Source organism: Chionomys nivalis, chromosome 8 (assembly GCF_950005125.1).
Source record: "Chionomys nivalis chromosome 8, mChiNiv1.1, whole genome shotgun sequence".
In the NCBI taxonomy this organism is placed as follows: Eukaryota; Metazoa; Chordata; class Mammalia; order Rodentia; family Cricetidae; genus Chionomys; species Chionomys nivalis.
The window spans coordinates 4,500,909-4,514,476 of record NC_080093.1 but is presented as its reverse complement, the minus strand read 5'-3'; positions in this window follow the sequence as shown (position 1 = coordinate 4,514,476).

Here is a 13,568-nt window from a genome sequence, read left to right as displayed (position 1 = left end):
CTCTTTAGCAAGCACGTCTTTGTGAATCATCCACGCCACACATGGGACTCTTCAGTGGCATCAGCGTGGCTGTTCGTAAGTTGCCTGAGAGACTTCCCAACGATATGGCTGCCTTTGTGTTATCCACGCTCCAACTGCAGTAAGCTCAGTCTCCGGAGGTGGAGTTGGACAGGATCCGTTCCTTGGCATGCTGCTTCCTCTGTCTGAGTTGTCACAGGAAAAGTCACACAACAGCAGTTTGCGTTTGCTCCTCGCGGCTCCGACACCTCTCCACCTGACCTTGTCCAATACCTGTCACTAAATACTGTTGTACACTCGTGATGGAGAATTCCCAGCTATGCCTCCTCCCCTCGGTTGCAGAATGCATCTAACCTTTTCCCGTAGCCTCCACTAGAACATCAGTGGGTGTCTCAGGCACCAGCGTCAGCCGCTGTTTCCCATTGGCTTCCTACCTCCAACCAGATAGAAGCCCAATGAAAGACCTGATCTGCACCCCAGCCTGGGGCTCCTCTGTGCACATCCTCCTGCCTCTGCCCACTGCCATGATTTCCTTGTCTTTCCCAGAGGGAGGGAGGGCAGGCTCCACTCCAGAAGGGTTTTATCTGTCTGGAAGAGTCACCAGGGGTCTTCATGTCTTCCTGCTTCAAATCCTCTGAGTACCTATTACGACCTCCCTCCCCTTCCCTCTCCTCCCCGCCCCCCATCTTCTGCCCTACCCCAGCACACGCAACTCCCCCACTTCCCTGTCTAGTGTCTTGGTCTTCTCTAGAATGAAAGTTTCTTGCACCTACGAACCTCAGTTCGGCTTTTCCTGGCCCCGCCCTCCATCCCGCACAGTTCCCAGAACACGGAGAGCGTGGTAAATATGACAGCGCATGTCTGAAGACAACCTTGCTTCAGCCTCCTCCACACTCTTCCTCTTCCAGGCTTCCTCCTGCTAACGGGTCTGCCATTTCTCCTACCTCTCTCTCCATCCAGCCCCCCAGCGGGCACTGACGTTCTGCCATCACTGCAGGTCTTGGCTCCAACCACAGACTTTCATCTTCCTGCAAATACCAGGGCCCAAGTGTGTGCCTCCCCAGGAAACCACCACAGTCACATCCTACCTGACCACTCACATCTCATCCCTTTCCCGACCCCTACCTTCCCCACCCCCCACCCCCACACTCTCCTCGGAGCCAAAGGAATATGTTTAAATTGATCGTATTTGAGTGTGTGTTTATGTGCACTGCATGTGTGTGAATGTGTGGGCAAACGTGCCACAGTTCACGTGTGTAAGTCATAGGACAACTTTGTGGATTTAGTTCTAGGGGTTGAGGTCAGGTCACCGTGCTTGGTGGCAGGCACCCCCCAATTGCTGAGATATCTCATTGGCACTAGAGTGATACATTGAATTTCTTAAAAATTATATTTACTCATGTATTAGGGGTGTGTGTGTGTGTGCTGCTTACACACACAGGGCATGGGTGGGTGTGTCGTGGTAAACATGTGGTGGTCAGAAGATACTGTTCGGGAGTTGGTTCTCTCCTGTGGGTCCTGAAATTGAATTGAACTCAGAAAGCCAGGCTTGGCAGAAGGCACCTTTACTTGGTTCTGGGTTGATAGTTTGAAGACAAACACAGGCTTCTTGCCACACGTGGAATAAAGTTGGCTGTGGACTTGTGACTCACCTCTAGAATGCCCAGGATTTTCACTCTGAATGCACCCGCTCTGTTTTTCTGAAGTATGCATTAAAGACCAACTATGTAAAGGGCTAAGACCCACTGTGTGAAGGGCTAAGACCCACTGTGTGACGGGTTAAGACCCACTGTGTGACGAGTTAAGGCCCACTGTGTGATGGGTTAAGACCCACTGTGTGACAGGTTAAGGCCCGCTGTGTGATAGGTTAAGACCAACCGTGTGAAGAGTTAAGGCCCACAGTGTGATGTGTTAAGACCCACTGTGTGATGGGTTAAGACCAACCGTGTGAAGAGTTAAGGCCCGCTGTGTCACAGGCCAAGCGTCACCGTATGAAGAGTTAAGGCCCACCGTGTGACGGGTTAAGACACAGTGGGATCTAACAAGGAGCAAACTGGGAAAAAAGGCCATAGTCTCTGAAGCCTCTCTCCTGCAGCGGGAAGCAAACAGCAAAGCCACTGGTGATCACTATGTGGTCTATGAGAAGGGGGTGTGGGCTCTAGAAATCAGAGTGAAGTTTGAAAGCAGCTGGAACTGTTTGGTGGGCACAGCCTGCAGCCTGAAAGGGCTCGTAAGATGCAAAGAGAAGGGAACAAGACCTGCTGAAGCGGTGGTGTCTGTCGCAGGACTCCCCTCTCCCTGCGAGACGTCCAAGAGACAGAGCATGTGACTGGGAAGGCAGAAGCAAGGCAGAGGAGCCTTTTTGTTTCTGGGGAGGCCAGGGCAGGGCACCCGGTGCTCTTGCAGCTCGCACAGCTGCTCCTTATCTGCCGGCTTATTCTGCAGGGCAGCAGCTGGGCCAGATCTGCTGTGTTCCCACAGGCTCTGCTGGGTACACACTGAGCTGGGCGGTGAGCAGTGTGCAGGATGGAGCTTGGAGACGTGGGGAGACCAAGAGGGTCTAGCCTGGGTGTGTTCCACCAACTCTCCCTACACGTTTGTCTTCTCTCTCCAGATACCCACCCTCCTGATGACTTCAGACGTGGACATAACAACCTCATGTGGAGAAGCTAACCCACTCCCAGAGTCCTGGTTAGCTGAAGCCATCACCTCCAGTTGACATGTTTAGACCTAAGGCAGTGGTATTAGGAGGTCAGGCCAGTGGGTGCCATTGGGTCCTGAGGGCTCCACCCTTATGAGTGGTACGAATTTATAAAAGGAAATCAAGGGCTTTTACCCCCTTCTAACCACATGAGGCAGAGTATTCTTGTTTGAATTAGAAATGTACCCCACAGGCTCATGGGTTTGAGCACTTGGTGGCATTGTTCAAAACAATGACCTTTGGACAACTCAGCCTGAATATAGATTTCAGATGACAGATTTCAGATTAAAAAAAATAAACAAAAACAAAAACCCACGATCTAACAAGCCAGGCATGTTGACACACATCTGTAATTCTAACATCTGGGAGGCAGGAGGGTGTGAATTGACACTTGCTTGACATAAAAAGTGAGACTCTGCCTCAAAAAGACAAACAAAAGATCAAGTACCTATGCTTCATGTCATAGGGGAGGCCATCAATAAGTTTGTGAATATCAAATTAAATTAAAACAGTTTATCATCGATGCTCTCACAATACCTTAACACGAAGCTCTGTTATTTACTCAGAAAATATGTTAATGAACAAAAAGCTATTTTTGTTGGTTATACTTCTGAAATTGCTTTTGACAATGGAAAAATTTCATAAAAGTACAACCCAATGAAATATATATTTTACTCATTTTACCTTCCCCTGTCTTCCTTAGGTTAAATAAAGAAAGAAGTCTAGATACTTCCTTAATAGGAGCCCTCACACCTACAGAGGATACAAAGTTAGCATCGGGTGTTAATTCTCTAGCAAGAAATGGAGTCACAAGTTTTTTTCTCCTTAGCAAGAAGATACGTGATAAAGACATTTTATACTGCATTCAAATAAAACAAAGTACGCTTCTAAAACAAATGCCTTGTTTCACATTTTAACTATTTCAAAATAAAAAGCTTGTGAGTCAAATTTTCTCTGGGCAATTCTGCAGTGGGCTATAGTCAAGCCACGTAGCTCTGCTGTCAATCATTGTCTTCAGTCCACCAGGCTCCTACTTGGTCATCTCGTCTCTGCTTCCTTTGTAGTCCTTGCTGGAAGCATCCACAGGGCTGGAGATCTGTTCTGGAAGAACTTGGAGCTTCCTCAAGCGGCCCTTGGCACCAATTTCAGTTCCTTCCTGAACGAATTTGGTTGTTTGTTCATGCATTTAACCAGCAGGTATTGATCCTCTGCCACGGTCCAGAGGCGACTCGGCTCAAGGTCAGCCCCTTCCAGAAGTCCCCTCCTCTTCTAACTCATAAATGTTGCCCTATTGACCCGAAGCGACAAATATAAGCCCTTCCCTGTTTCTGGAATGTTTTCCTTCAGATCTTCTGGGACATCAATGCTTCCTGCAATGATTCCTGTAGTTCTTGCCCTTGACATCTGCCTTGGGCTGAGTACTCTTCCTTCCCGTTTTTGTTCCTGCCCTTATAAAATCGGGAGATTTCCTGGCAACCTCCTGGTTTTATGAGCTCCCAGACCCCTCTCTTCTCTATCAGAAGCATTTGCGATTGCAGATTCTGAGTGGCATTTCTGAGAGCATCCCGACTCCCTGGAGACACCATTCTCTCGAAAGTCCCTGACTGTGACGTCTGTTCTAAGTTCTTCCTGATCTCTGAAAATGTGCACTAACGCCTAGAATGCCTGGGTAACTATGAAACTTGCACATCCTTAGCAAAATGGGCTTGGATCCCAGCAGCTGTGGGTTCGAATCTGTGGCCAATTGGCAATATCATTTTTGCAAGTCATCTGTTCTAAGCTTCCTCGTCAGTACAAAACACTCTACATGGTGTGCTTTCCAAACACGGCCACATTGGAGAATAAACGAGTGTCTGCGTCCACCCCACAGCCCTTCCTTACAGCGTCTCATTGGCTCTCCCTTGTCTGGGCAAGCAGAACATGTGGCAACACTGGAACTCTAAAAAGCAACACAGCTGCTGCCTGGCTCTCAGGGCACACGCCTTGCAGTAGGGTTGCCAGACAGGGCAAAATGCAGGACACACGGCTGGCTTCCTTGGACCCACTTTCTCCTCCTCCTCCTCCCGGGCACCACTGACAGGATTTCTCAGGCTACCTGAGAAATAAGTTGGCTGTGGCTTATAGCTGGAGAAGCAAGTGGAGTGTGTGTGAACAATGTGGGCCAGGCCCAAGATGCCCTCTCTCTTCTCCCAGGCATGTTCTTCTCTCATTTTCCTCTTCTCTACATTTATCTATTTATTTATTGTGTGCACGGGCACATGCACACAGATTCGACTGCATGACACATGTGCAGGCCAGCAACTTATTCCTTCCACCTTGCAGGGGTCTTGGTGTTGTGCTCAGGTCCTTAGGGTAGGTGGCAGGTACCCTCGCCGCTGAGTATCTCGCTGGGCCTGTTCCACCACGGTGTTTACTCTTCTCTTGGTCTGGTACAGATAATCACGCAGCCTCAGAAACCATATTTTAAGGCCACGGCAAAACGGAAGATTCTTCAGACCCGACCCCTGATTGGAGAATTAATAGTCATCTGTTTGGGGCTTTATGGCAATGAGAAGCTAATCTGTATTGCATTGAGTCACTGTACATTTAAGAGACTTTTATCACAAAAGCTGGCACTATTTGAGGTCTCCATACCATACAAATCTCAAGTGTTTTGGGTAAACACAGCCTGTGTTTTGCACAGGCATGCCATGAGATCCAGGCACCTGTAAGCGGCTGAAGGTGGCTAAAACTTCCGTGCAGACACGGCAGGTTTTATACCCGTGCCTGGAAAAGCGTCTCTCTTTGCAGGCTTTCCTGACCTAGATCAATTGAAGCCATTACTGATACAACCCCTTCTCACGCTGAATAAAATAACGTCTGCTAATAAAACCAGTGTGGCTTTAAAGTTTCCATCATGGTAAATTTGAGCAAGGAACTCGTGTTCTTTCTCCCTTTGGCTCCGTCTGAACACAGTCCTGAGGACACAATTATCCAAACATTCTCTAGTGTGTAAGAGAAACGCAACTCTGGGCCCTAGGCTGGGCGATCAAGCGTCCCGGTTTGCCTGAGGGGGGTTTGCCTGAGGGGTCCTGGGATGATGTGAGACCTCCCAGTGCCGACTGCCTACACCATATGACGGGGTTAGAAGCAGGATGGCAAATAAGACTAGAAGCTCAAAGGAAGGCAAAGCTTGACTTTGTTCCTCGTCCTGCAGGAAAGGCAGGTGTGGGCTTTTGTCCCCCCACCTCCGTGTGTGTGTGTGTGTGTGTGTGTGTGTATGCACATGTGCACGCATGCGTGATGTATGTACATGCATCCATGTCTAGAAGCTAGAAGTGTCTTCCTCAATTGCCCTCCATCTCGTTTGAGACAGGGTCTCTCACTGAACTGTTTAGGCCAACCTGGCTGGGCTACCAAAGCCTGATTCCACCCAGTGCTGAGGTTACAGACACTCACGTAGCATCCAGCTTTTATGTGGGTGTCGTGGATCAGAACTCTGGTCCTCATGCCTGCGCGACAGGGACCCTACCTGCTGAGCCATCATCTCCTCAGCTCCTCATGTGTTCTTGGAGGGCACCACCAACCAAGAAAATCCGCGCCTCAGAGACATCCCGCGGTTCTACCTAGGGCCTCACAAAGGCCAGTGCCGAAGTGATCGTGTCCTCTATAGTCTGTCTGGTGCAGTGGGGCAGCGGGTAACGCCCGGTGCTGTGAGAACAGAGCAGAAGCACCAGGAAGGGGCTCTGGGGGAAGGTGGGTCCAGATGGTCCCTGCCTGGAGTGGCGGTGGGGCAGTGGGGGGTCAGGCTGCGGCAGCATCACACGGTGTCGCCATCTGCTCTTCTACAGGGGGTCTCTCTCCACCCTTGCCATCAGTCAGGCCCCTGAGATGTATGTGTCTGCCCTGCAGAACTGCCCATCCCACCTCTAGGCTTTGAGGCGAACTTATAGGCTGAGCTAAGCTAACTGCTACCATCCTAATAAAATCAGAGCACGCTGTTAGCCTGATCTGCCTCACTGGTCTGTCCGATGAGCACAATGGCGTGTGGAATTCCCCGATTCTGCGTCTTCTGTGGTGCTGCCACTGTTCTGCCTGATTCCCGGCTCCTCCCCCCTCCATACATTGTTTACTACAGGTTTTTCATATTATTGCCTCATTGTAAAAGCCAAGTTCTGTTGTAAAGGAACAATCACATACCACCAAAGTAAATAGAAAGATAATATCTCTTCTCAAAAATGTAGTAATCATTTTTTTTAAAGTACCATGAAGCGGAGCAGCGTTATTAAATTCCTGCTTGAAGGAATTTCAAACAGAAAACTCCAGATCTGAGACTTGCTCTGCCTTGATTAAAAATGGACCTCTGGGCTGGGGATGGAGCTCACCTGGCAGAGAGCTCACCTAGCCTGCACGAAGCCCTGGATGTGATTCCAGGCTCCACTCAAAGCCAGGTGTCTGTAAGGTGGCAGTCTTAGCCCTGGGGGTGTGGAGGTAAAGAGGGCAGAAGTTCAAGGTCATCCTCAGTTAGTGAGCCTGAGGCCACCTGGGCTACAGGAGACCCTGTCTTGAAAACAGAACCAAGAAACGTTAGCAGACATTAAAGAGCCGCTGTAGACATACCAGCCTGAGCTCTTCCTGGCGGACGGCAGTGGAAAGGAGTAGCGTTCTTGCTTTAAGATACACTGCTATTCAGTCTTGTATTTTAGTCACACACACACACAAAGTCACCTCACTTCAGTGGGTAACTGTCTTCACGTTAGTGATTGTACCATGTGGTCTTCAACAGAACCTGGTCGTCTGATCGAACTCCATCAAACAAGGCATTTCCTACCAAACAAGGCATTTCCAGTTTTTGTCTTGTTACCACACAACACGTCCCGGGGCTAATCCTGTCTCCTACAAAATAACAGCAAAACAATTAGCCACACAACCTTCATGTGCTCTCTTAAATCTACTTGCTTTTGATCGAAACTTTTTCATTCCTTGCTATTCTGACCCCTGAGCCTAGCTGTCAACAGGCCAGCTCTACCAAGAACCAGCCACTTTTTCACTTTTTGCTCAGTTCCCTCTGCCTACTCAAGATCTCTCTCTCTCTCTCTCTCTCTCTCTCTCTGTCTCTCTCTCTCTCTCTGTCTCTCTCCCCTCCCCTCCCCTCTCTCCCCTCCCCTCTCTCCCCTCCCCTCCCCTCTCTCCCCTCCCCTCCCCTCTCCTCTCCCCTCCCCTCCCCTCCCCTCCCCTCCCCTCTCTCCCCTCCCCTCCCCTCTCCTCTCCTCTCCTTCCCTCCCCTCCCCTCACCTCCCCTCCCCTCTCCTCTCCTCTTTCCTCTCTACTTCTCCATTCCAGTTAGGGTACAACTTTGCTTATGATTTATAAAAACCACCTTCCCCTTCTTGCTATGGCCCCATTGCTCTGCTCCACCCATGGTCAAGATTCTTCAAGGAGTAACCTGTCCTCCCCTCACTTCTTTCCTTAACACCCCCCCCCACGCAGTTCACCCACAGGCCCTCCCTTGTGTAAAGCCTCTTCCTCTCTGTGTTGCCTAGCTTCTCACAATTACCAAAAATCCTGAAAGATTTACAAAGGGAAAAGATGACCTGGCTGAGGGTCTTGGAGTTTCCAGCCCACAGCCAGGTGGAGTCGTTTTGGGGTCTCTGACGAGAGGGTGCCAGACAAGCAATAGCAGGAGTGTGCTAAGCACAAAACCGCTCACCTCACAGCCTGTAGAAGGAGATGGGTGGAAATCTTGCCATCTGAGGCACGCTCCCTGACTCGAGGGTTCTACCCCACAGTAGCCCCAAGCCATTTTCATATGGGCCTTTGGGGGCCATGTAATATCCAGCAACAGCAGCCCCTCTCTAGGCACTTGTTCTGACCAGCTTCCATGACACCTGCCTTCCTTGCTGTCCTTCTTCTCTGTGTCTGCCTCCTCTGAGTCCCCTTTGTAACACCTCTTCCTCAGTCCAACCTTTAGTGCCCGAGTCCACGAGGGCTTGGTATTGGTCTCTCCCCTCCATGCTCCCTGCCTGGCGTTCCACAGCTTCAGGCGTCATTGTAGGCTGGAAATGCCCGTGTTCTCCCCTCCAGCCTGAGCCACTCCATCCAGCCGCGCACAGATGCTCACTGCTCTCTGTACGTCACACAGCCAGAAGTGCACATGGGACCTCTCCGAGACACACTTGCTACTCTCTGACTCTCCTCTCTCAGAACAAAGCCCTGCCATCCACTTTGGGCTTAACCACACATCCAGGGAAGGATGACGGACCCGACCCCTAGACCGGACAGCGTACAAACTGCAGGTGAAGGCTTCCTGCAACTCCGGCTTGAGGCAGACCTCCAGCATGGTGGGGTGCAGGGAGAACCCTCTTCCAGGTTCCAGACTGTGGGCTCTTTGAGTTCCTTTTCAGAAGGACAAAGAAAAGATCATGAGAACTTGATCCTCATGACCCAACCACCCCGACCATGCCCTCCATAAACCAGTGTGCTGCCCATTAAGAGAATTTCAACATCTCTCCCCTCTGCTTAGCCTTTTCTTTTACACTTCTAAATATTTAGATGAATGCCCTAAACATGGATTAAATGTTACCTTGACCAGATATTTCTAAAACAGAGGTAGCAATCATGGTGGCAGAGTGATCTTGACCTGATAGTTGGTTCTTGTCACCCAGTTGACTGTAACTGAGTTCTCCGGTACAACCTAAGCTTGGCCTTGAGGAAAGAACAACCAAAGCATGTTGTTGGGTTAAAGTCATGTCAGAACTGTGACGGACAACAGCCACACTGTGTCCAAACGCTCCTAATAGTCAGCAATGTCAGGTGTGACTCAAGGGTGCTTTGTGTTCCTGAGACTGGATTTGGCTACTTATTCCAGCAGGCCTCCTTGGTTCATCTTTATTCTGAGGTCTTATTCCAGATAGAAAGGTATTCTAATGGTCTCGCTGTTTTCATGTTAGTCTAGAAAGTGATAGATGGGTTTCCAAATAACACAGTCCTTCCCACCTGGAAATGGGGACTTTTTGAAAGCATGTCAAAGAACAAATTGTTACCACTGTTGAAACAGACATGGTGACATTTCCCCAGAGCCATTGCAAGCATATATGTTACCTGCAAGTTATGGATTTTAATGACCTTCGATGGCTACACAATTCCACGTTGATCCAGGCTGTGCAAAAGATGGAAATCGGGCTTAATGTTCTAAGTATTCCAAAAGGAAAGACATTTGGCCACTGGTGGCATATCTCTATGGCACACAAATGTCACAAGTCCCACAGAATCTTAAGCCTGTGCTCATCAAGAAATGGCCACAGTGTATACCATAAAACCTTGCTTGTTTGGGCTTAGTGATTTCATCTTCCCTTTGCAGCCATGCCTCTGTTGTTAAATCCAGGAAGTGTGTCACTAGCCTTTGTTTGCCTTGTGGTTTCAGTATTCCATACAATAGCAGAGATGGGAACATATTTTATTGGGGAAAAGAGTAATCTACCTCCCTTCCGCAGAACTTAAACCGAGAAGAAAGCGAACTGTCCCGAAAATAGCTACACTATGAAGGTAAACAGGCCTGGAATTTCCAGGACAGGGGCTGCTTGTCTTTTTGAGTAAGCTATGAACTGGGAACGCTAAAACATTCGATGGCGGATGCCTCCACTGGCCCTGTTGTGGAAAGAGTGTCTGCCCAATGGCGCCTACACAGAGACAGGACAGGCCCCAGCGGTGCAATAAGAACCTGTAACAAGCAGGGAGAGCTTCAGGCCAAAGAAGCAGGCAGTTGCCCGTACATCTAAAACCAGTGACATACAGAACAAACCTGACTCTCAAGAGATGCTCCGGGATGGAAGCTGGCATTCCCAAATCCTCTCAGCATACACGACCACTTCAGCTCCAGGCCGTGGTCCTGAGCACCTAGCACACTGCCCTAGGTGTGCTGCGCTGGGCTTAACACCGTGCACCACCGCTAACCCCACCTCACTTTCTTTTTATAAAAGTGAGTGACATTCCTTCTCCTGAATATGAGAACAGCAACTCTGGTGGGAAAAGACTCTAAATGCAATGCTCCAGTCACCCAACCTTCCCTGGGCTGAAATAACCGTCACTAACTTCCAGGGCCCTCCCTGACAACGCTTTCCTACCCAGTTATGACAAATTGGAATAGCGATAATTAGCCAGTTTTGCATCCTATTTTTTTCACTCATTTAAAGTCACTTTGTACCTATTGTGAGAACTTCCTACATCATCCCGACTCCTCCTTCTAACAAAATACATTGCCATGTTGCTATTGCATGGGATATTTCTATAATAATATAAATTTCCCTAGAGCTATGAAGCTTAATGGCTGCATAATGTTCTCTCATGGGGTGTATTGTACTAACCTCATTCCTTCCTTAGACGTTTAGATTAATTTCATTTTAACAACTCAGCTCAGAGAGATGCCTTTGTGTTCTGTGTGGGTAGAATGCCACAGCACAAGAAAGGGGATGGTGCCATATGCTGGGGTGGGGGGATTTCAGCAGGGGGCACTCATCAAAGATGAAGGGCAGTTCCAACTAGTCAGGCAAAACCAGCCTTTCTTCGTCGTCTCCAGACAATCGGCCTTAGGAAACGCTGGCTGCCATGCAGGCCAGCAGCACACGGCTTCTTCCTCACAGACTTCGGTGTTGCCTGTACGTGCAGCTCAGACCTGGGAGAGGGAGATGGGCCTCAGATGCCAGCTACGGGCAAAGCGACAGCAGTAAAGGAGCTTCCTTGCTCAGCACCCCCCCCCTTAGTTATTTAGTGGCAAAGTGTACATAAAATTTACCAGCCTAGTTTTCAGGGTGCTACCCACTGACAGGAGTGCACTCACAATACCATACGCCCATCACTGCGCTCCATCTCTGCAAATGTCTCATGGCAAATAAAAACTCTAGCTTTCCCGGTACCTAGTGGTTAGGATGTGTGGCTCCAATGACCATTCTGTGTTCCTTAAATGCTAACACCCGTTTCCCCCTTTCTCAGCCTCAATAAGCACCATCTTGCTTTCTGTCTCCACGAAGCCACTTTATTCTAGCAGCTAGTGAGGGGAATCATATATCTGCCCCCCTGTCTGGCTTGTTTCATTTGATCTTTAAGGGTGACGTGTGTTTGAGTTTGTGTTAGCGTGCCTGTTCTCTTTAAGGCAGAGTAATGTTCCAGTGTATGGATCTACCACGTTTTGTTCCATGCGTGGGTTGGTGCACATTCGGGTTTGTCAGTCCGCCTTCCCTTCCCGTGGGTAAGCGACTAGGGATGGAATTCTCCATTGTCCTCGTCTTGTCAGCTGGACGCCAATCTCGATACCAGGGAAGAGGAGCTCTGAACTGAGGAATTACCCCCATCAGGCCTGTGGCATTTCCGTAACTGCTAATCCATAAGGGAGGGATCGACCCCTATTGAAAGTGCCATCCCCGGGCAGGTGGGTCTGAGATATTGAGAAAGGCAGCTGAGAAAGCCAGGGGAAGCCAGCTAGAAAACATCATTCCTGCCTCCATGGCCTCTGCCTCACTTTCTGCTGGTCTTTCCTTTCTTATCCCCTCCCCACCCACATGCTTTTGACAATGGTCTACCACAGCAAGAGAAGAGCGATCTAGACCACACATCATCTGAGGATTCTGGGCTAGTTTTCTGAGGACGTGTCAAACTTCTCCATGGTGGCTGAATTGTCTTCTCGCCAGGGTCCTGGTTCCTACACCCTTTGAGAGAGCTCGTATTCTGTTCCTGGTGTCCTTGTGTCTAGCCATCGTCCTTGTGTCCTGATTTGTCTTTGTCCAGTGACTGGTGACGGGGACTTCCTGGATGTCTGCGTGTCTTCTCTGGAAAGGCATTTGACATGAGCAGCAAGAGGACCCTGTTTCGCTTGGATACACAGTGGCTTTCTCCTACGGAATCACACAGTCCTTTCCACAAAACGTCTGGTGGCAGCAAGTATTGATCCCCACCCGTCACAATCACAATAAAGGAGGGGTTTGTTTTGAAGCAAAGGGCTTCCTCCCTCGGATCCTGACACAGGAAGCTCTGTGGATCATCAGGGACCTAGGAAGGCGTCCAGTCACCACCCTGTCGGTCCCTCTCTCAGGGGCAGTGTGGTCCTGTCTCTGTCCCTCATTGCACGTCTGCTCTCACTCACAAGGCCCTGGCCTCTGCTCCCGACTCTACCCCAAGCTACTAGCTTCCCATGACACGAGTCCCAGCCTCGTCTTCACATGACCTTAGGGCCCCAAGGGCTCCCAGTAGACCCAGCCTGCTCTGTCTCCTCATTCAGCATTTGTCCTCAGAGGTCAGGAGCATGCCCTGACTCGCTCGGCTCTGGCCAGAAGGCCAGTCACTGAGGGTATGTAACATGAGGGCCGGCTTGTTGGGATTTCTGTTCACCAGGTCCCCCAGCCACTCAGAGAGTCTACATTAGGTTATAAACTGATTGACCCATTAGGGTCTTCTTATTAACTTATAACTTATATTAGCTCATTATTCTAGTATATGTTAGCCACATGGCTCGGTACCTTTTTCAGCAGGGTAGGTCACATCTTCCTTGTTTAGTGTCTGGACAGGACTGGGGAGGAATGGGCTTCCTCCTTCCCAGCATTCTCCTGTTCTCATTGACCCACCTCTACTTCCTGTCTTCTTGTCCCGCATATACTTCCTGCCTGGCTACTGGTCAATCAGCGTTTATTTAAAACATAATTGACAGAATACAGAATTGTCCTGCACCAAGGGTACAACTGGCAAATGGGCCCAGCCTTTAGAAGAACTGACAGGCATACTCAAAGAAGGATGTCCAAGCAAAGGCAAAGAAGGCATTGCTCTGCACATGGAGGGAAAACAGCCCCCTCGGCCCCCACCAGGTCATTTCACCACATCCGAG